This window comes from Macaca fascicularis, chromosome 1, assembly GCF_037993035.2.
Source record: "Macaca fascicularis isolate 582-1 chromosome 1, T2T-MFA8v1.1".
Taxonomy (NCBI): domain Eukaryota; kingdom Metazoa; phylum Chordata; class Mammalia; order Primates; family Cercopithecidae; genus Macaca; species Macaca fascicularis.
This window is the reverse complement of record NC_088375.1, coordinates 186,320,254-186,345,272: the sequence shown is the minus strand read 5'-3', so window position 1 is coordinate 186,345,272 and position 25,019 is coordinate 186,320,254. Positions and strand designations below refer to the sequence as shown.

At 35.8% G+C, this 25,019-nt stretch overlaps 1 protein-coding gene and 1 non-coding gene across 13 annotated transcripts in view; one reads left to right on the top strand and one right to left on the bottom strand.

Moving 5' to 3' along the window:
• Positions 1-25,019, bottom strand: part of SPATA6 (spermatogenesis associated 6) — a 173,595-nt gene that overhangs the window by 39,502 nt on the left and 109,074 nt on the right. The window lies entirely within an intron of this gene.
• LOC123570837 (U6 spliceosomal RNA) lies at positions 6,402-6,508 on the top strand. The gene has a single exon (XR_006695050.2). It is a non-coding gene; the product is annotated as a U6 spliceosomal RNA (small nuclear RNA).

Here is a 25,019-nt window from a genome sequence, read left to right as displayed (position 1 = left end):
TCTGATGCTTGTACAAGGGTGGAGTGACAAAATGTGAGTTTTATGAGGCTTTAGATACATAGCCAGTTTCACAATTATTGTATTTGTTGACTTAAGAAGTTGCTTAGGACCAGAGGGTATAAAGCTACACCAAACACATCTGAAAAGCAAAATGTATCTTTCTGCTGTCTCATGACACTTAAAAGATAAGGATCTACCAGGGCACAGGCCCTGAAAACACAAGAACCAAAACGTTGAATGTTGAGACTATAAAGGTTTTTAACCTGGAGATAGTTGAAAATCTGGGACTACCTAGGATAAAAAATTGGGTCTTGGCAACAGATGCTAAGGCTATTTCTAAGAATGGAGAAACAGGCAAGATGTTTTTAGTGTGAGAATCACACAAGGCTAAGAGGTAAAACTGAAAACAGGAAAGGCCTCAAATATATAAAAGTTCCTTGTCAAGATATTGTCTAAATTCTCAAGCTGTGCCAGGTTGGGGGTAAAATAAGCTAATCCAAAGTCTCTGAAAAGCAAACAAAACATGTCTTACAATCATATGTTACTTAAAATGTATCACAAAGAATGACTTTAACAACATTTGAGAGTTGAAAGCCTAGAAAAGAACCGATGAGTTGACATTTGACTACTTGCAAGCACCTTTTACCCTGAGGACACTTGACTTCTGAGATTAGTAGAAACTGGTCTTTGTCATAGAGCTGATACTGCTCAACATAACTGGTAATTATGCAGAGATACGTGACAAAACCAGAGAGTAGGGAACTGAAATACATGACCAATTTCTGAAGCTTCCTAGTGTAAAAATATAATAAACTAAGCCTAAAACCTTTTAGCAGGACAAAAATTGCCTCAGTCTCTCGGTACTGAAAAGATAAGGACCTAAAAGGTTAATAATTTGAAAACACTGGAGGCTACTGCCCTGAAAAGACTCAACTGCGATTTATCAGGACTTTGACTAAGGACAAATTGAGAATCACCAAATCATCAGTAGAGACTGACCCTGGTTCAGTCCCTTTTGGATCAAGGTTATTAGCCTTTGATGCTACCTGCCTAGAAGAGGAATAGACATAGAATGTCTAGAATTTAGCTCTAAAATAATAAGTAGTATACAAAGAGTCAGGACAATATTATTGGTAAGCGAGATAAAAAACAGAATCCAGGTATTAGAAGACCTTTAAAGTAATTAGGATTAATTTGGTCAAGAAAATAGGTGAAAAGTTGGGCAAAACAGAAAAAATTTAAGACTTGCAAAAAGTGGTGTCTATAAAAATGAATCAAGGAGACATTTTAGATCTAAAAAATATAATTACTAAAATAAATTAACTAATATAATAGATGAATTTAACAGCAGATCAGAATGAGTAGAAGACAAGATCAGTGAACTATAAGGTTCATAAGCCAGTGAAACTGGCTATGTATCTAAAGCCTCATAAAACTCATGTTTTGTCACTCCACCCTTGTACAAGCATCAGAAGCGTTGCTTGTCAAATGATTATGACCTGGTATCTTTCTTTAAAAGCCATTCTTTACCCCTCCACTGTGTTTATGTGGAGATAGTCCTGGATTCTGTTCTCTTCTATCCACAGTAAAATAGCAAATAGAATGATAAAAAAAGGAAAGAGTGCAAGAAACTTGTGGGACACAATCAAAAGATTTAACAGATGTAATTGAATACCCAAAGAGTAAGAAATAATAGTTAATAAGACATATTTGAAGAGATAATGAGCTAGAATGTCCCAAGCAATATAAGTCATGAATTTACAGATTCAAGATGCTCTGAATTGCTCCTTATCCTTTTAGCTAAGATTGAGTGAAGAAAGTCTGAGTATGCCAAGCAGGTTAATACATAAAACTACATCTCTGAAGAGCAAAGAAAAGCAGCCAGAGATAAACGACATTACTTTCAAAAGAACAAGAATAAGACTAACAACACACTTCTCAAAAAAATGATGGAAGATATCAGATAATAGAATAGTGCCTTTAAAGTGTAGGAAGAAAAACAGCTGCCAAAGTAGACATCTATACCGAGGGAGAAAAAATTACTCACAAATTTAGTAGATACTTAAGACAATTAAAGATGACAGAAATTGTCCACAGTAGGCCTGCACTAAAAAACAAACAAACAAAACACTAAAGAGAATTTTCCATGCAAATGAGAAATTATCTAAAATGGAAACAGAATCCAAAAACAAAGATCATCAGAAAAGATAAGTATGTAAGTAAATATAAAACAATATTACCATACAAAACAATAGTAGCAATATACTGTGGAGTCAAAAATAGATGTAGAATTAAATGCATAACATCAATAACTTTAAAGAGGAAAGAATATAAATGGAATGCAAATACTCTAATTTAGAATTCTCAAAACATTGGTAAAAAAATTGTATTAGACTGTAATAAAGCATACATAATTTGTTCGGTAACTATTTAAAAAATAAGCACTCCATAAGTCAAAAATAAAAAAAGAACAAAATTATCTTATTGTCAAATAAAGTATGAAGGAGATAAAAAAGAAATATAAACAGATGTATCAGATAGGGTACAAATCCAACAATATCAAGTAATTAAACGATTACAGTAAGTAAATCAAAAGAAAAGTTAAATAATATAAAACCTTCTTATATAAGAAACATACCTTAAATATAAAGATACAAGTAGGGTGAGAGTAAAAGGATGAAAAAGAAATACCAAGCAACATTACCCCAAAGAAAGTTGGTGTGACTATAAAATTGTCAGATAAACAATATTTGCAGACAAGAAGCTTTCCCAGAAACAAAGACATTTACAATAATAAATAGGTCAACAGACAAGAACAAAACACTTTCTAAACCTATATGTATCCAATAACACACTTTCAGAATGTGCAAAGCTTAATCACGACACATTATCAATTCACACCCTCTGGAACAGTGGTATTGGGAAAACAAAACAAAACAAAATATAAATACAGTGTGCTAGCAAGGATGGGGAGAAACTAGAATTCTCAAACACTGATACTGGAACACTTTGAAATCTTTTTGGCATTATCTTCTACAGATGAAGAGACACCTCCCTTATGACTTGACAATTCCACTTTTAGTTATATTTCCAGCCAGAATACACACAGTAGTCTCCCTAATCATCGGTTCCACTTCCCATGGTTTCAATCATCTGTGGTCAACAGTAGCCTAAAAAATATTAAATGGAAAATTCCAGAAATAAATAATTCATTAGTTTTAAACTGCACATCATTCTGAGTAGCATGATAAAATCTTATGCTGTCCTGCTCCATCTGCCCAGGACATGAATCATCCTTTTGTCCAGCATATCCATGCTGTATATACTACTTGCCTATTTGTCACTAAGCAGCCATCTCAGCTATTAGATTGACTGTGGTAGTATTGTAATGCTTGCATTCAAGTTACCCTTAGTTTACTTAGCAATAGCGCCAAAGCACAATAGTGATGCTGGTCATTTGGATATGCCAAAGCAAAGCAGTAAAGTGCTCCTTTAAGTGAAAAAGTGAAAGTTCTTGACTTGGAAAGAAAAAACATGTATTCTGAGAGAGATATAATCTATGGTAAGAACTAATCTTCTATTCCTGGGATGGTAAAGAAGGAAAAAAAAGTTCATACTAGTTTTGCTGTCACACTTCAAACTATAAAAAGTTATGGCATGGTGCTTGATAAGTGCTTAGTTAAGTTGAGAAAGGCATTAAATTTGTAGGCAGAAGCCATGGATGGAAACATGTTCTAACCGACAGAATGCAAGTTCAGTACATCTGTGGTTTCAGGCATCCACTAAGGTGTCTAGGAACATATCCCCTAAAGATAAGGAGGACTACTGTGTACATGTTCACCAAAGAATATACACAATATATTGTCTATGGTAGTACTATTAGTATTAGCCTACAATTAAAAGTAGAATAAACTGATTATGGTATTATTTTGGAAGAATACAAATGCCAAAGAAGGGGTTGGCAAACTTTTCTTGTGAACAGCCAGGTAGGAAATATGTTCAGATTTGTATACTATGGGATCTTTGTTACAATTCTCACCTCTGCTGTTGTAGTTTAAGATCAGTCATGGATAACATGTATACAAATGAGTATATTCATACTGCAATAAAATTGTTTTTAAAAAATAGCTAGAATTTGCCTCTGCGACATAGTTTGTTGACTGCAGCTATACAGCAGTGAAAATGAAGCACATGCATGTCACAAACATTAACCAAAAGAAATCAGATACAAAAGAATAAATATCACTTTGAGAGGCTGAGGCAGGCAGATCTCAAGGTCAGGAGATCGAGACCATCCTGGCTAACACAGTGAAACTCCATCTCTCCTAAAAATACAAAATAATTAGCCAGGCGTGATGGTGGGTGCCTGTAGTCCCAGCTACTTGGGAGGCTAAGGCAGCAGAATTTGTGAACCTGGGAGGCAGAGCTTGCAGTGAGCCAAGATCGCACCACTGCACTCCAGCCTGGGCGATACTACAAGACTCTGTCTCAAAAAAAAAAAAAAAGAATAAATATGATTCAATTTATAAAACATTCAAAAACAAACAAAATTTATATTTTGTGAGATATTAGAAGAGTAGAGAGTGTAGTGACTGAAAAGAGGCACCAGAGACATTTCTAGAGTGCTGATAATGTCATGTCTATGACCTGGATGCTGTTCACACATGGGTTCACTTTGTGAAAACTCAATGTGCTATATAATTTAGAATAAAAGTAGACTATTCTGAAATAAAAATTTTTAAAGGACCTAGAATAGCAGTACCAAACAATACATGGAAAGTATCTGTGACAAAATGAGATGACAAGATATCTTCATGAACCCCAATGTAAGAGGAAGAACAAACCACCAGTAGTAATAAGGTAAAATTGGTATCTGCATCTGTGGAGGAGAGCTCAGAGGAAAACAGGAGGCATCTAATAAACCTGATAACTTCAAAATAACAAAAAAAAAAATTCTCACTCAAAAATATCAGTGGGTCAATTTAAGAACAGCAACAGAAATTGGGAGAGGTTTTTTATTTTTGTTTGATGAAATGTACAAGATGAGTCTGGGACTCATCTATGTGGCCTATTAGAGCCACATAAAAAGATTTGCAAGACATAAAGACATGAAGAGTTTCCCACTGGCCAAAGTTGAGCTTATTTGGGTACCAATAGTAACTGAAATACAACAAATCACATCAAATATGTTCAAATCCATGAGTTCACAATGATCTAAAAAAAAGGAAAACTAACTGGTCACCTTTGGAGAATGTTAAAGAACAAAATATTATGCACACTAGAAAATAAAGGGATGAATGAACAATGCCATTAAGTAACAAAACAGATGAAGCGGGATGGGGAGGAGGAGGACAGACAAGAAAAGTGAATACTTTTGCCGGGCGCGGTGGCTCAAGCCTGTAATCCCAGCACTTTGGGAGGCCGAGGCGGGCGGATCACAAGGTCAGGAGATCGAGACCACAGTGAAACCCCGTCTCTACTAAAAATACAAAAAATTAGCCGGGCGCGGTGGCGGGCACCTGTAGTCCCAGCTACTCAGGAGGCTGAGGCAGGAGAATGGCGGGAACCCGGGAGGCGGAGCTTGCAGTGAGCCGAGATCGCGCCACTGCACTCCAGCCTGGGCAACAGCGTGAGACTCCGTCTCAAAAAAAAAAAAAAAAAAAAAAAAAGAAAAGTGAATACTTTTGTAACTTCTATTTAACGTATCTTGGCATTGGATTTGCCACAGAGAGAGAGGGGGAAGGAAAGTAGGGATGGAGAGAATATGAATCAGATATTAAGTGCCTGCCAATGAAAGACACAATATGACTTCTGAAATAAAAAAACTGAACTTGATTAAGCCTCTAGATCCCAATTTAAAGGTACCAATTTAGAGAAGATACTGCAGATAACAATGGAACATGCTTATACCACAGCAGTTGTATCATCAAAATCTTATGGAAAAATTCTGCAAGAATACAAATACAAAAGCAGGGGTTGGCAAACATTGTTAAGTCAGAAGGGGAATAAATAAAATGAACATGTTCATTTACATTTAACTTTAATAAGAATACTTGTTTAATCTTTGAAGTTACCATCAAATGAATAGGAAAAAAAAATCTCTAGTTAATAATGGTAGCAAAATTAAAAAACAATATAACTAAACCCAAAAGAGGATAAAAGGAAATAAAGAATATAGAACAGGTAGTGTAAATAGAAAACAGATTTATACCCAAATATATCAGTAGGAACATAAGAAAGGAACAGACTGACTACTACAATTAAAACACCATGATTTCCACACTGTATAAAAAAGTCAATCTATGCTATGAAAAATCCCTATTAAATAAACAAAAATGTTAAAAGTGTTAGTATGAAAGAAGATTTTCCTTGCAAAACACTAATCACATAAAGCTATTTTAGTGCTCACTTTGGCAGTACATATACTAACACTGGAAGGATACAAGGAAGATTAGCATGGCCCCTGCACAAGGATGACACACAAATTTATGAAGCATTCCGTATTTTTCAGACAAGCAAGTGCTGAGGGTATTCATTACTACCAGACCTGCCTTACAAGAGCTCCTGGAGGAAGCACTAAATATGGAAAGGAAAGACAATTACCAGCTGTTACAAAAACACACTGAATGAAGTACACAGACCAGTGACTCTATAAAGGAACCACATAGTCTGCAAAATAAGCAGCTAATATCATGATGTCAGGATCAAATACACACATATAAACACTAAACTTAAATCTAAATGGGCTAAGTGCCCCAATTAAAACACAGATTGGCAAGCTGGATAAAGAACCAAGACTTGTTGGTATGCTGTCTTCAAGAGACCCAAGAGACAGGCAGTGTCATAGGCTTAAAATAAAGGGGTGGAGAAAAATCTACAAAGCAAATGGAAAACAGAAATCAGGATTGCAATCCTAGTTTCAAACTAAACAGACTTTAAACCAATAAAGATAAAAAAAGACAAAGAAGGGCACTACATAATGGTAAAGGGGCCAATTCAACAAGAAGATCTACCTATCCTAAATACACATGCACCCAACACAGGAGCACCCAGATTTATAAAGCAAGTTCTTAGAGGCCTTCAAAGAGACTTAGATTCCCACACAATAATAGTAAGAGACTTTGACCCACTGACAATATTAGATCGAGACAGAAAATCTCAAAGATATTCTGGACCTGAACTCAGTTCTGGATCAAATGGACCTGATAGATATCTACAGAACTCTACACCCAAAAACAACAGAATATACATTCTTCTCATCACCACCTAGCACATACTCTAAAATTGATCACATAAACAGAAGTAAAACACTCATCAGCAAATGCAAAAGAACAGAAATCATAACAATCTCTCAGACCACAGCACAACCCATTCAAAAAGATACAATTACATAGAAATTGAACAAACTGCTCCTGAATGACTTTTGGGTAAACAATGAAATTAAAGTAGAAATCAAGAAGTTCTTTGAAACTAATGAGAACAAAGATGCAACATATCAGAATCACTGGGACACAGCTAAGGTAGTTGTGTTAATAGGTAAATTTATAGAACTAGATGCCCACATCAAAAAGTTTGAAAGATCTCAAATTTAAAAACAATGTAACATCACAACTAAAAGAAGTAGAGAACCGAGAACAAGCAATTCCCAAAGCAGGCAGAAGACAAGAAATAACCAAAATCAGAGCTGAATTGAAGGTGATTGACATGGAAAACCACTCAAAAGATTAACAAATCCAGGAACTGGTTCTTTGAAAAATTAATAAAATAAATAGACTGCTAGCTAGACTAATAAAGAAGAGACATCAAATAAACATAATCCTAGAAACAACAAAGGGGATATTACCACTGACCCCGCAGAAATAAAAACAACCACAGACATTATGAACACCTCTATGCACATAAACTTGAAAATAAAGAATAGATAAATTCTTAGATACAAACACCCTTCCAAGACTGAACAGGAAGAAACTGAATCCCCGAACAGACCAATGACATGTTCTGAAACTGAAGAAGTAATAAATAGCCTACTAACAACAACAACAAAAACCTCAGGCCAGATGGATTCACAGCTTAATTCTACCAGATGTGCAAAGAAGAGATGGTACTATTCCTACTAAAACTATTCCACAAACTTGAGGATGAGGAACTACTCTCTAACTCATTTTATGAGGCCACAGCCTCATCCTGATATCAAAACCTGGAAGAGATACAAGAAAAAAAGAAAACTTCAGGCCAATGCTTGATGAACAACAAGGCAAAAATCCTCAACAAAATACTGGAAAACTGAATCCAGCAGCTCATCAAAAACCTTAGCCACCACATTCAAGTAGACTTTATCCCTAAGGTGCAAGGTTGGTTCAACATTACACAAATCAAAAAATGTGATTCATCACATAGACAGGACTAAAGATAAAAACCACATGATTATCTCAATAGATGCAGAAAAGGCTTTTGATAGAATTCAACATTTCTTCCTGTTAAAACTCTCAATAAACTAAGCATTGAAGGAACATACCTCAAAATAATAAGAGCCATATATGACAAACCGACAGTCAACATCATACTGAATGGGCAAAAGCTAGAAGCATTTCCCTTGAAAATAGCACAAGACAAGATGCCCTCTCTCTCACCAGTATTATTCGACATAGTACTGGAAATCCTGGACAGAGCAATCAGGCAAGAGAAAGAAATGCAAATAGAAGAGAGGAAGTCAAACCAACCCTGTTTGCAGATTATATGATATTATATTGAGAAAATCCCATAATCTCAGCCCAAACCTTCTTAAATATAAAAATAACTTGAGCAAAATCTCAGGGGATACAAAATCAATGTTCAAAAATCACTAGCATTCCTATACACCAACAATAGTCAAGCAGAGGGCCAAGTCAGGGACATAATACCCCTTACAACTGCCACAAAAAGAATAAAATATCTAGGAATACAGCTAACCAGAGAGGTGAAAGATCTCTACAAGGAGAACTATAAAACACTGCTCAGAGAAATCAGAAAAGACACCAACAAATGGAAAAACATCCCATGCTCATGGACAGGAAAAATCAGTATCATTAAAATGGCCATACTGTCCAAAGCAATTTATAGATTCAATGCTATTCCTATTAAACTACTATTGACATTCTTCACAGAAATAGAAAAAAAAGGTTTTTTAAAATTCATATTAAACCAGAAAGGAGCCTGAAGAGCCAAGGCAAACCTAAGCAAAAAGAACAAAGTCAGAGGCAACATGCTACACAACTTCAAACTATATTACAGGGCTACACTAACCAAAATAGCATGGTATTGGTACAAAAACAGACACATAGACCAATGGAACAGAACAGAGAACCCAGAAATAAGGCCACACACCTACAACTATCTGATTTTTGACACACCTGAGAAAAACAAGCAATGGGGAAGGGATTTGCTATTCAATAAATGGTGCTGGGACGACTGGCAAGCCAAATGTAGAAGGCTGAAAATGGATCACCTCCTTACACCATAAACAAAAAGTAACTCAAGAAGAATTAAAGACTTAAATGTAAAACTCAAAAATATAAAAACCCTGGAAGACAACCTAGGCAATACCATTCATAACATAGATACGGGCAAAGACTTTCATGATGAAGACACCAAAAGCAATTCCAACAAAAGCAAAAATTGACAAATTGTTCACTTATAAAAATTTCTATTTTACAATCACAGACAAGTTTTTTTTTTGAATAGCTAATATTTATTAAACACTCCTCATGACAGTATCATTCTAAGCATGTTACATATACTAAAACCATAGTACTCTCAAGAAACCTATGAGAAAACTGTAGTAAGAAACTTGTACAGAAATTGATTCCACAACCTAAATGCCCATCAACGATAGGCTGGATTAAAAAAAAAAGTGGTATATATGCACCATGGAATAATACTATGCAGCCATAAAAAGGAAGGCGATCATGTCCTTTGCAGGAACGTGGGTAGAGCTGGAGGCCATTATCCTTGGCTAATGCAGGAACAGAAAAATCAAATACCACATGTTCTCACTTATTAAGTGGGAGCTAAATGATGAAAACACATGGGCACGTGGAGGGGAACAACACACACTGAGGACTGCTGGAGGGTGGGAGATGGGAGGAGGGAGAGGATCAGGAAGAATAACTAATGGGTACTAGGCTTAATACTTGGGTGATGGGATGATCTGTGCAGCAAACCACCATGGCACACGTTTACCTATGTAACAAACCATCCTGCACATGTACCCCTGAACTTAAAGGTGGGAACAAAAAAATATATACACACATATAATTGATTCCCGAGCCTTTAAAAAATAGCATTTACTACAGTATCTAGTATATAGTCACAATTCAATAAATTTTAGCTAAATTTATTAATCAACTTCAAAATATTAAAACATAAACCATAACAAACTCTCGCAAATTGCATGCCCTTCCCGATGTATTCTTCCATTATATTGTTTTGGCAAATCTCATCTCAAATTCTTACTCTTTCCCCAAGCTGAACACTTAATGTTATCAAATTAATTTTCTCAAAACACTAATGAAACACTTTAACATCTCAGAGGCTCTCCATGTTTTAAAGGAAAGTCTCTGCTATATGTGCTTTGTTTGGTACACAAAGTGTTTTATATTTTTAGTTTGAATTAGTTGACAATAAATTATCTAAAAATCAGTAAAACCTGCCAACGCTGTGCCTCAAAGTATACACAGAAAACAATTAGAGCTGAGCAGTGGCCCTGCCCTCCAGAGATGTTATATTGTACTATACCATTTAAATAAGGGAATTGAGGGATCCCAGAACCAATCCCCCATGGATACCAAGAGACAACTGTACACATTCTCTATTAGCCACAGTACTCAGTATCTACCCAAACCTTGAATGCAACTGAAGTCAGGACTTTTTGATTTCAGGATAAAGTCTAAACTTCTCACCCTGGTTCTCCATGACTGGCTCAACGAAAACACTGTGTGGATGTTCCTCACAATGTCCACAATGAGTTTTATTTAAAGAAACATGCATTTCTAGACAGGGAGGCTGATAGGATTAAGTCACACACACTCTTAATTCTGCTTAAGGTACCAGAGCCTGGGGTTTAAAAGTGATCTGGTTTTACATGATTTACACTCTCTTGAATAAATGTATAAACCAATATGTTGGGTGTTTGCTCCTTTATTTGTCTTTGGGTGTTATTTTCATCAGAATCTTTCTTCCCCGATCACTGACTTCCATTAGTTTAAGATAGGTTCTCTTCATTTTCTAATGGTTATCAAACTTCTGACATACTATGTTTTACAAGTCAAATATTTAATGATTCATAAAATACTTTTTAAATGTTCTTGAAGTGACTGATATTTAAATAAATTCTTTGTGAAGTAAAAGAAGAAAAAATTCACACCTGTTCATACTTACATGGCATACCTTTATCTGTATTTGTCAAGTAGGGCCAATGTGGACTTTGTTCTAACTTGTCTCCAGGACATGTATTTCAGTATATAGCTCACAATCTCTGGTATATTAGGTTTATTGATTTCTATCTACTTCTGAACATCTGTTTCCATTGATCTCATGTTTATATATGCTTACATGTTTATATTTGGCATGTTATTGGTCTTATGTGTATCAAGTTGCACTTCATGTGTTTATCTCTGTAGAGCTGAATGGTTAAGATCAAAGAGTATTAATGGGGATTCAAATCCTAGATACAATCATCTAAAATAGCTGTGTGACTTTATAAAGGTCATTTAACTTTTCCGAGCCTCAGTTTCCTTATCTTTAAAACAGTACTTACTTCTTAACAGTATTTACTTTATAAGATAAAGTAAGGGATAAATGGAGCAATACATGCACAGTGAGCTGCTGATAGCAACATTTAATAAATAATTATTCCTATGTAATCAACTGCAGTTTTTCTCTGGAAAAACAATAACAATTCCTGCTTATGCTCCTTATTGTTAATTATATATTGCACCACATTTTTACTGTTGTATATTCATTTACTTGTTAAATAATCATTGGGTTATGTTAGCTCCTTATACTGGACCCACCTTAGGGGTGGAGAGTGGGAGAAAGGAGATGGGCAGAAAAAAATAACTATTGGGAACTAGGTCTAGTATGTAGGTCACAAAATAATCTGTATAACAAATCCCCTTGATAGGAGTTTACCTATATAACAAACCTGCATATAGATCCCCCAAACCTAAAAAAAAAGCTCAAAAAAAAAATCCTTATGGGCAGAAAATCTGATTTCATGAAAATATCCTGAGTGCTTTGCACAGTGCCAGGTACATAGCATGCAGATACTGGGTGAAAATTCTCAATAAATGCTATATGAATGAATATAGTCAGAAAGATAAGGTTTTGTGCTCAGGTTGCTTTTAACATAAAACATTTTAAAACACTGACATTAGTGTCCAGTGTAAGTCAACATGAATAAGTTTACTATCTTCCATTCGAGAAAGTCAAGCCAGCAGAAACATAAAACTTAAAGTAATTAAAGAAGTAGTGTTGGGGCAGTTCCAAGATGGCCAAATAGGAACAGCGCCAGCCTCCAGCTCCCAGTATGAGTGACACAGAAGATGAGTGATTTCTGCATTTCCAACTGAGGTACCAGGTTCATCTCACTGGGGTATGTCAGACAGTGGGTGCAGGACAGTGGGTGCAGCCCACCAAGCGAGAGCCGAAGCAGGGTAAGGCATTGCCTCACCGGGGAAGCATAAGGGAGAAGGCAATTCCCTTTCCTAGCCAAGGGAAACCATAACACACAACACCTGGAAAATCGGGTCACTCCCACCCTAATACTGTGCTTTACCAAAGGTCTTAGCAAACGGCACACCAGGAAATTATATCCCGTGCCTCGCTCGGAGGGTCGCATGCCCACGGAGCCTCCCTCATTACTAGCACAGTAGTCTGAGATCTACCTGATAGTGATGGGGAGAATGGAACCAAGGTGGAAAACACTGCAGGCTATTATCCAGCAGAACTTCCCCAACCTAGCAAGGTAGGCCAACATTCAAACTCAGGAAACACAGAGAACACCACAAAGATACTCCTCAAGAAGAGCAACCCCAAGACACCTAATTGTCAGATTCACCGATGTTAAAATGAAGGAAAAAATGCTAAGCGCAGCCAGAGAGAAAGCTCGGGTTACCCACAAAGGGAAGCCCATCAGACTAACAGCAGATCTCTCGGCAGAAACTCTCCAAGCCAGAAGAGAGTGGGGGCCAATATTCAACATTCTTAAAGAAAATTTTCAACCCAGAATTTCTTATCCAACCAAACTAAGTTTCATAAGTGAAGGAGAAATAAAATCCTTTACAGACAAGCAAATGCTAAGAGATTTTGTCACCACCAGGCCTGCCCTACAAGAGCTCCTGAAGGAAGCACTAATCATGGAAAGGAACGACCAGTACCAGCCACTGCAAAAACATGCCAAAATGTAAAGACCATCAATGCCAGGAAGAAACCGCATCAACTAATGAGCAAAATAACCAGCTAACATCATAATGACAGGATCAAATTCACACATAACAATATTAACCTTAAATATAAATTGGCTAAATGCTCCAAACAAAAGACACAGACTGGCAAATTGGATAAAGAGTCAAGAGCCATCAGTGTGCTGTAGTCAGGAGACCCATCTCACATGCAGAGACACACATAAGCTCAAAATAAAGTGATGGAGGAAGATCTACCAAGCAAATGGAAAACAAAAAAAGGCAGGGGTTGCAATTCTAGTCTCTGATAAAACAGACTTTAAACCAACAAAGATCAAAAGAGACAAAGAAGGCCATTACATAATGGTAAAGGGATCAATTCAACAAGAAGAGCTAACTATCCTAAATATATATGCACCCAATACAGGAGCACCCACATTCATAAAGCAAGTCCTTAGAGACTTACAAAGAGACTTAGACTCCCACACAATAATAGGGAGACTTTAACATCCAACTGTCAACATTAGACAGCTCAACAAGAAAGTTAACAAGGATATCCAGGAATTGAACTCAGCTCTGCAGCAAGCAGACCTAATAGACATCTACAGAACTCTCCACCCCAAATCAACAGAATATACATTCTTCTCAGCACCACATCACACTTATTTCAAAATTGACCACATAGTTGGAAGTAAAGCACTCCTCAGCAAATGTAAAAGAACAGAAATTATAACAAACTGTCTCTCAGACCACAGTGCAATCAAACTAGAACTCAGGATTAAGAAACTCAATCAAAACTGCTCAACTACATGGAAACTGAACAACCTGCTCCTGAATGACTACTGGGTACATAACGAAATGAAGGCAGAAATACAGATATTCTTTGAAACTAATGAGAACAAAGATACAACATACCAGAATCTCTGGGACACATTTAAAGCAGTGTGTAGAGGGAAAGTTATAGCACTAAATGCTCACAAGAGAAAGCAGGAAAGATCCAAAATTGACACCCTAACATCACAAGTAAAAGAGAAGCAAGAGCAAACACATTCAAAAGCTAGCAGAAGGCAAAAAAATAACTAAGATCAGAGCAGAACTGAAGAAGATAGAGACACAAAAAAACCCTCCAAAAAATCAGTGAATCCAGAAGCTGGTTTTTTGAAAAGATCAACAAAAATGATAGACCGCTAGCAAGACTAATAAAGAAGAAAAGAGAGAAGAATCAAATAGATGCAATAAAAAATGATGAAGGGGATATCACCACCGACCCCACAGAAATACAAACTACCATCAGAGAATACTATAAACACCTCTACGCAAATAAACTAGAAAACTTAGAAGAAATGGATAAATTCCTGGACACATACACTCTCCCAAGACTAAACCAGGAAGAAGTTGAATCCCTGAATAGAACAATTACAGGCTCTGAAATTGAGGCAATAATTAATAGCCTACCAACTAAAAAAACTCCAGGATCAGACAGAGCCGAATTCTACCAGAAGTACAAGGAGGAGCTGGTACCATTCCTTCTGAAACTATTCCAATCAATAGAAAAAGAGGGAATCCTCCCTAACTCATTTTATGAGGCCAACATCATCCTGATACCAAAGCCTGGCAGAGACACAACAAAGAAAGAGAATTTTAGACCAATATCCCTGATGAACATCGATGCAATAATCCTCAATAAAATACTGGCAAACCGAATCCAGCAGCACATCAAAAAGCTCATCCACCATGATCAAGTGGGCTTCATCCCTGGGATGCAAGGCTGGTTCAATATACACAAATCAATAAATGTAATCCAGCACATAAATAGAACCAAAGACAAAAACCACATGATTGTCTCAATAGATGCAGAAAAGGCCTTTGACAAAATTCAACAGCCCTTCATGCTAAAAACTCTCAATAAACTAGGTATTTATGGAACATATCTCAAAATAATAAGAGCTACTTATGACAAACCCATAGTCAATATCATACTGAATGGGCAAAAACTGGAAGCATTCCCTTTGAAAAGTGACACAACACAGGGATGCCCGCTCTCACCACTCCTATTCAACATAGTGTTGGAGTTCTGGCCAAGGCAATCAGGCAGGAGAAAGAAATAAAGGGTATTCGATTAGGAAAAGACGAAGTCAATTTGTCCCTGTTTGTAGATGACATGATTGCATATTTAGAAAACCCCACTGTCTCAGCCCCAAATCTCCTTAAGCTGATAAGCAACTTCAGCAAAGTCTCAGGATAAAAAATCAATGTGCAAAAATCACGACCATTCTTATACACCAATAATAGACAAACAGAGAGCCAAATCATGAGTGAACTCCCATTCACTATTGCTTCAAATAGAATAAAATACCTAGGAATTCAACTTACAAGGGATGTGAAGGACCACTTCAAGGAGAACTACAAACCACTCTTCAATGAAATAAGACACAAACAAATGGAAGAACATTCCATGCTCATGGATAGGAGGAATAAATATTGTGAAAATGGCCATACTGCCCAAGGTATGATTCAGTGCCTAGATTCAATGCCATCCCCATTAAGCTACCAATGACTTTCTTCACAGAATTGGAAAAAACTACTTTAAAGTTCATATGGAACCAAAAAAGAGCCCGCATTGCCAAGACAATCCTAAGTCAAAATAACAAAGCTGGAGGCATCACAGTACCGGACTTCAAACTATACTACAAGGCTACAGTAACCAAAACAGCATGGTACTGGTACCAAAACAGAGATATAGACCAATGGAACAGAACAGAGCCCTCAGAAATAATACCACACATCTACAACCATGTGATCTTTAACAAACCTGACAAAAACAAAGAATGGAAAAAGGATTCCCTATTTAATAAACGGTGCTGGGAAAACTGGCTAGCCATAAGTAGAAAGCTAAAACTGGATCCCTTCCTTACACCTTATACAAAAATTAATTCAAGATGGATTAGAGACTTAAATGTTAGACCTAAAACCATAAAAACCCTAGAAGAAAACCTAGGCAATACTATTCAGGACATAGGCATGGGCAAGGACTTCATGTCTAAAACACCAAAAGCAATGGCAACAAAAGCCATGATGGACAAATGGGATCTAATTAAACTAAAGAGCTTCCGCACAGCAAAAGAAACTACCATCAGAATGAACAGGCAACCTACAGAATGGGAGAAAATTTTTGCAATCTACTCATCTGACAAAGGGCTAATATCCAGAACCTACAAAGAACTCAATCAAATTTACAAGAAAAAAACAAACGACCCCATCAAAAGTGGGCAAAGCCTATGAACAGACACTTCTCAAAAGAAGACATTTATGCAGTCAACAGACACATGAAAAAATGCTCATCATCACTCGCCATCAGAGAAATGTAAATCAAAACCACAACGAGATACCATCTCACACCAGTTAGAAGGGTGATCATTAAAAAGTCTCAAAACAACAGATGCTGGAGAGGATGTGAAGAAATAGGAACACTTTTACACTGTTGGTGGGACTGTAAACTAGTTCAACCATTGTGGAAGACAGTGTGTAGATTTCTCAAGGATCTAGAACTGGAAATACCATTTGACCCAGCCATCCCATTACTGGGTATATACCCAAAGGAATATAAATCATGCTGCTATAAAGACACATGCACAGGTATGTTTATTGCGGCATTATTCACAATCGCAAAGACTTGGAACCAACCCAAATGTCCATCAATGATAGACTGGATTAAGAAAATGTGGCATATATACACCATGGAATATTAGGCAGCCATTAAAAAGGATGAGTTTATGTCCTTCGTAGGGACATGGATGCAGCTGGAAACCTTCATTCTCAGGAAACTATCACAAGAACAGAAAACCAAACATCACTTGTTCTCACTGATAGGTAGGAATTGAACAATGGGAACACTTGGAGACAGGAAGGGGAACATCACACACCAGGGCCTGTTGCGGGGTGGGGCGAAGGGGGAGGGATAGCATTAGAAGATATATCTAATGTAAATGACGAGTTAATGGGTGCAGCACACCAACATGGTACATGTATACATATGTAACAAACCTGCACGTTGTGCACATGTACCCTAGAACATAAAGTATAATTAAAAAAAAAAAAAAAAAAGAAGTGGTGTTTCTGAATAGGAAGTAGTTTGCTTACATATGTAAATTTTTTTCTCGTGGTAAAGGCATTAGAAAGCTGCTTAAACAACATTTATTAGTGGTGCCAAGATTCCTGAGAGGAGGTACCTTCAGAGAGGTGAGCTAATGGTTTGCATCTGAGTTTTTTTGTTTTGTTTCATTATTATTATTTTTTTTCCTGGAGGCATTTGTGGATTCTGAGTACAGAACAAAATGTCAAGTATCCATGCTTCTTTTAACCACAGGTCCACTGCTGCAGGCCAGAGAATCCAGCAGGTTTCTGGCAGTCTCACTATGCTAGAAGGACAAAATTAATGACTCTAGAGACTAAAATTCATTGAGATACAATGGGTGCAAAACTGAGCTGAATGTTCCCTCAAGACAGTTGCAGAATGTCTGAGACTATGCAGTGCGGGGACAAAAAGCTAAGCAGAAAGCCTCTGAAAGGCAGAAAGGAGTTTTATCTGTCTTGCTGGAGAAGTAAGAATTACATACAGTAACTCTGAGAGGGAAGGGACCTAGAATCACACCAAATCAGTTAAAGGTACAAAGGACTGAAATTAAGAACTCAATAACTTTGTAACTGTTTTACTTTGGAATATTTATCTTTACAGAAAAGTTGCAAAGACAGTATAGAGAGTTCCTACACACAGAAACTTCACCCTTCACTGAGGTTTTCTTAATGTAACATATAACCATGGTGCATCTGACAAAACTAAGAGATTAACAATGGTACTGTACTATTCTATAAAGTGACAACTTAATTTTGGTTTCACTAGTCTTTCCAATAAGGTACTTGTTCTGTTCCAGGATCCAATAGAGAATATCCTATTACATTTAGTCATCATTTCTCCTTAGTTTCCTCCATCCTACCTGTGACAAGTTTCATTCATAGTCCTTCCTTGTTACGTGTGACTGACAATGTAGAAGGGTACTTTGAAGAAAGTCCTTCAATTTGATTTTCTCTGAAGTTTTCTCAGATTTAGACTACAGTTATGGCTTTGGCAGAACAATATCACAGAGAAACACCCCTCACATCACATGATATCAAAAGATATATGATATCAACCTGAGTAATCACTGATGATGTTAACTTTACCACTTCTTTAAGGTAGTGTCTTCCACATTTTAAAACCATCTTTGCAAAATTTTAACAGTGAGAGAAAGCTAATATTACTCCATTTTGCTTCTAACCTCACAAGCTACTGCCTCTGTTCATCCCTACACATAGGGCAAGCTCATCATGGGAGCAACTAAATTCAGTTGAAAGTTTAAATTTAAAGTAAGGATGATAATAGTCTCTTCCTGAAACTAACCCCCATCCTTGTTAGGGGTCTGAAATCGCCCTTTGTAAAGCAAAGGCCAAAAGGTTATAATTATGGTAGGGTGGGTCTGAACTTTGCTAAAAAAATAAGCATGGTTAAACAATAACCTGTAATTGCTTGCTTAGCTTGCTTTTCTGTAGTGCTTACTGTCCCAGAGTCATGTAACTGGAGGTTTTAAAATTTATAGCTTTTCCAACTGCTCCTGTACATAACATCACTACTGTGAAACCTAAAGAACTCTGAAGTATTTTTCAGATTTAGCATTTTGGCAGACCAAGAGATGCCACCAGGACTTGTGATCCACACCGAGGAACTGACTCAATTCATCCTGCAACTCCTCCCTGGAACCAACTCAGCTGCAGGAAGATAGTCTCAACACTCCTGTGACTTCAACCCTAGCTAATCAATTGCCTCAGTTCTCCAGCTCCCCAATCACCATAGCAATCTTAAAAACCTGAGCCTCTGAATTCTCAGAGGGGCAGATGTGGGAAATATCTCCCATCTCCTCACTTGACTGGCCCTGTTATTAAATACTTTCTCTACTGCAACTCCTGTTTTTCTCAGTGTACTAGCTTTTGTGGGCAGTGGGCAACAAGAACCTATTGGGTTATCACAATTTCTCTAACTAAGTTACTATTTGTCCTTTCCATGCACTACTCATTAGAAGCAAGTCACTAAGTCCAGTGTCACTCCAGTACTCACTCAAGGGGAAAGAAAGTAAGCTCCACTTCCTGTAGGGGGTACATTATTCATAATCATTTATTTAGAATTCTGTAATGGAGATTTATCCATTCCCCCTATCAGTTATTCATTGTTTCACTTACATCAGTATGGACTCTTGGATATTTATTTTATTCTTTGAATTATAATCCAATTCTACTGCTTTGTATAATATTATTCCAATACTGACCACTAGAGGCTCATTTAGATTGGCTTCTGTGTCCTGTTGACATGCCCCCTCTCCCTCTCCATCACCTTTTTTGAGCAATTCTTCACTTTCTGCCCTACAAGATGCTCCATGTTAATCCTGTATTTCCCCTACCCCAGCCCCAGAATTAGTCACTGTTACAAGAGTCCTAGCAACTTTTACTGGAAAAAGGTTTTTTAGAAACCAAGATCTGGGATCTGGATGTGCTCATTGCTATTGACACTGCTTCTGCCCTTCTGAAGGCAGAGCTAGGAAATATGTATGTATACTAACTCAGGTATACTTTCATATCTATTTATTTATTTCTGAATCAATCTATTTGTATATATTTTAAAATAAACATGAATTAAAACTTATCTCAAACTCTAACCCAACATCACAGAGTTCATTTTAGCCTTCATCCTCCTGGTTTCTTTGTAAATTATTTTTCGGACAATGAGAAATCTACTGTCTTTATCTACAGTTTATTTACTTATTGGTTCAACTCTAATACAAGTGTAAAATATTTTCAGAATTGCTAATCCTGTATGAAACACATTTATCTACTAGAGCAGGGGTTATCAAACTATTGGCACTGACTATTTAGTATGATATAAGAGCTAAGAATTGTATTTACATTTGTAAATGACTATAAAAATAGAATATTTTATGAAAATTCATGTGAAAATTACATGGAATTCACATTTTAGTGCACAATGATAGTTTTTTGGTACACGGAAATGCTCATTTGCTTACATACTGCATACGATTGCTTTCTTGCTACAACCATACAGCTGAGTAGTTGTCACAGGGATCCTACGACCCAAAAAGTAAAAAGTATTTAACATCTTACTGTCTACAGAAAAAGTGTGCTGACCCCTGACCTAGAATATAGTGACTATGTTGTGCTTTTTGTCTTAGCCTTACCATATATGCATTTAAAACATCATATTCCAAAGTTATTTAGGTCAGTTAATTTAAGCATGTCTTACATTTTAATATTGTTATATTCATTAATTATGATAATCATTACATCCTTGGATGACACAACATCATGCTTTTTTCTTTTAATTTTCATATAGTAAAGTTAACTCTGATGTATATATCTATGAGTTTTGACAAATGCTTAAAGTTATGTATTGATCACTCCCATACCAATCGGAACAGTTCCTTAAACCTGAAGATTTCCCTGTCAGGCTGGTCTCTCTTGTAGCCAACATCTCCTGTCTCCCTCCTTACAAATTTTGTTACTTCAATAATGTCATATAAATAAAATCATACATGTAGCTTTGGGGATCTGGCTTCTTTCACTCAACAAGCCGTATTTAAGATTCATCACGTTCTGTGAATTAATAGATCATTCTTTTTTATTGTTGAGTAGTATTCCATTGAAGATAGACATACATAGGTTTGTTCACCATCACCAATAAAGGGCATCTTTGTTGCCTCCAGTTTTTGGCAACCATAAAGTTTCTATAAATATTTGTGTACAGATTTTCGGGTGAATATAAATTTTCAGTGCATTTGGATAAAGACCTAGGAGTAGGATTGCCAGGTCATATGATAAGTACATGTTTCATTTTATTTAAAACTGTCTTATATAGTGGCTATACCATTGGTATTCCCACCAGCATTAAATGGAAATTCCTGTTGCTCCATATCCTTGTCAGCATAATTTTCTTGTTGTTTTTATTTAATGATTCTAATAGGTGTATAGTGGTATCTCATTATGGTTTTAATTTGCATTTCCATTATGACTTCAGCATGTTTTAATGTGTTCTTTTGGTGAAATGCCTGTTCAGATCTTTTGCCCATTATTTAATTTGGTTATTTATTTTCTTTTTGTTAAGTCTGGATTGTTGTTTTGTGTTTTTCTTTTTTTTTTTTTTCTTTTTTTCCTAACTCTGGATACAAGTCCTAACTCATATATGTGATTTTAAAGTATTTTCATCCAACTTGTGGCCTTTTTTTTCTCTTAATAGTGACTTTCACAGAGCAAATAAAATCCAGTTTGTCAATTTTTTTAACTTTATGGATGTTGTGCTTGCTATCTATATAAAAACTCATTGCCAAACTTAAATTACACAGATTTTCTATTACGTTTTCCTCTAGAAGTTTTATAGTTTTACATGCAAGGTCTATGATCTATTTTGAATTACATGCCAAGGGGCTTTTAAAAAAAAATCCAGAACCATTTGTTCAAAAGATAACAAAAACAAAGTCATCATTTAATTGGCTTTACACTTTTGTCAAAATCAGTTGACAGTATTTACATGGGTCTCTTTCTGGAATCTCTATTCTATTCCTTCGATATATGTGTCCATACTTTACTCAATATAACACAATCTTCATTACTGTGCTTTACTGTAAAAATCTTAAAATTAGGCAGTGAGTCCTCCAGCTTCATTCGTTTTGAGACCGTTTTGATTTTTTAAGTTTCTCTGCCTTTCATACAAGTTGTTGAATAAGCTTGTCAATATCTACTAAAAACATGTGCTGGAATTTTGATTAAGATTGCATAAAATCTAGATATCAAATTGAGATTCAAATATTGAATCCTCCCATCCATGAACATGTTATGTCAACTCTACTTACTTCTGTCTTCCTTGATTTCTTTCAATAGTGTTTTCTAGTTCTCAGCATACAGATCCTACACATATTGTTAGAATTTTAGCTAAGCACTTAAATTACTGCTCCTATTATAAATGGCATAGATCTTCTAACTTAAAATTTCAATTGCTCATTGCTGGTATATAGAAAAAAACTGAGGTTCCTTCTTTCTGTGACCATGCTCAATTCACTATTTCTATGAGCTTTTCTGTAGATCCTTTAGAGTTTGTTTATTTATTTACTATGAATAATCATATCTTCTGCAAATACAGTTATGTTTCTTCCTTTCTAGTCTTTATGACTTTTATTTTACTTGCCTTATTACATTGCCTAAGATTTTCAGTATGATGCTAAAGAAAACAATGTTTTCTTTCTGAACTTTGAGAAAAAGCAATCAGTCTTTCACCAGTGAGTATAATGTTAGCTATAGGTTTCCAATAGATGCTCAAAGGAAGTTCACTTCTACCCCCACTTTACTAAGAGTTTTTATCATGAATGGTGTTTAATTTTATTGAATGCTTTTTCTGTGTCTGCTGAAACTACATACAAGAAATATGCTTTTTCTTAATCAGTTAATAGGATAAATTTACACTGCATTTCTGCAATAAGTCCATTTAATTGTGATGTATTTTCATTTTTACATACAGATGGATTTAATTTGCTACTATGTTTTTGGGAATTTTTGTATATATATTCATGAGGGTCATTGATCTGCATTTTTCTTTTCTTGCAATGTTGTTGTCTGGTTATAGCATTACAGTAAATACTGACTTTATAAAATGACCCGGGGAGTTTTCCTTCTTCTATTTTCAGGGATGTGCAAGACTGGTATTGTGTTCTCCTCAAATTTTGTTTGGATTAACCAGAGAAACCATCTAGGCCTCTCTCCTTGAAAAAGTTCTTAACTACGAATTCAATTTATTTAATAGATGTACAACCACTAATATTTCATTTTCAGTTAATTATTGTATTAGTCCATTTTCATGTTGCCGATAAAGACATACCCCAGAATGGGCAATTTACAAAAGAAAGAGGTATAATTGGACTTACGGTTCCACATGGCTGGGGAAGTCTCACAATCATGGTTAAAGGCAATAGGGAGCAAGTCACATCTTACATGGATAGCAGCAGGCAAAGAGAGAGCTTGTGCAGAGGAACTCCTCTTTTAAAAACCATCAGACCTCATAAGACTTATTCACTATCACGAGAACAGCTACAGGAAAGACTTGCCCCCATGATTCAATTACCTCCCGCAGGGTCCCTCCCACAACACATGGAAATTCAAGATGAGATGTGGGTGGGCACACAGCCAAACCATATCATAGTAATTTGCGTTTCTCCAGGATTTGGCCCATTTCATCAATCAAAGTTTCAACATCAAAACCTCATGAAAAGCTTTCATCAAAAGTTCAAAATCAAAATTTCATCAGTTTTAACATTAATGCAAATATGGCAGAATACAGAATTAGCAAAGAACAGTTTAAAAGTAAATATCCAAACTGGAGAGAAAAAATAACGAAAAATACGAATATAGGCATAAGATACGTATGAGACACATTTTAAAGATTTTTATGTAAGTGTAATTTGAAGTTCTAGAAAAATAGCAAAGAGATATTGGGACGGAAGCAATGTTTAAAGAAAGAATGGCTAAGAGTTTTCCAAAACAGATGAAAGACATGAGTTCTGCATACTGAATGGATATTAATTCAGTAAAACCACATTTAGATAGATCATAGGAAAACTACTAAACACAATGCAAATAGCACATCTTACATGCAACAGAAGGGGGAAAGCCGTATTATTGCAAACAAGTAATAGCTGACTTTTCAACAGATACAGAAGCAGCCAGAAGACAATGGATTAGCTTCTTTTAAATGCCAAAAAATAAAAAAAAAATGACTATTAACCTAGAATTCTACATCCAGAAAAACTATTGTGCATAAATAGAACCAAGATGCTTTCAAGAAAAATCAGAATTCTTATCCAGGAGTCTGACATAAAAAGAAGCATTAAAGAGAGTTCTTCATGTTAGAAGGAAAACAATTCTAGAACCCAAATGGAAACAGTGAATTGCAAGAAAGAATGAATAATAATATGTGATTAAAATAAATGTTACTAGATGAACACAAATAATTTCTTGTGTTTTATACATGTAGAATTAAAATGTGTGATAACAGATAAGCAAAAAAGAAATCAGATTAAAAACAGTTAAATGTTTTCATGTTCCCATATTATTGGAAAAGTCATAAAAAATAATTTGTCATGTATGTATGTTGAAATAAGGCAAACAATAACAAAATAGTTTAAAAAGAACCATGAGTTAATACAAAAGAAAATAAATTGTTTAAAATTTTGATTAATCCAAACAAAAGACAAAACAACCTACATAAAAATACTCGATTTTCATTCTTGAAAAAAAAAGTTCACACGGTACTTACAAGATACATCCTTTACATATAATGACATAAACCAAAGACTTGAAAAATATATACCATGCATATACTAGACAAAAAAGCTGCTATAGCTATACTAATATCAGATAAAATACACTGTGAAACAAGGAATATTACTAGAGATATAGAGGGACATTTCATAATTAAAGTTCCATAATCCATCC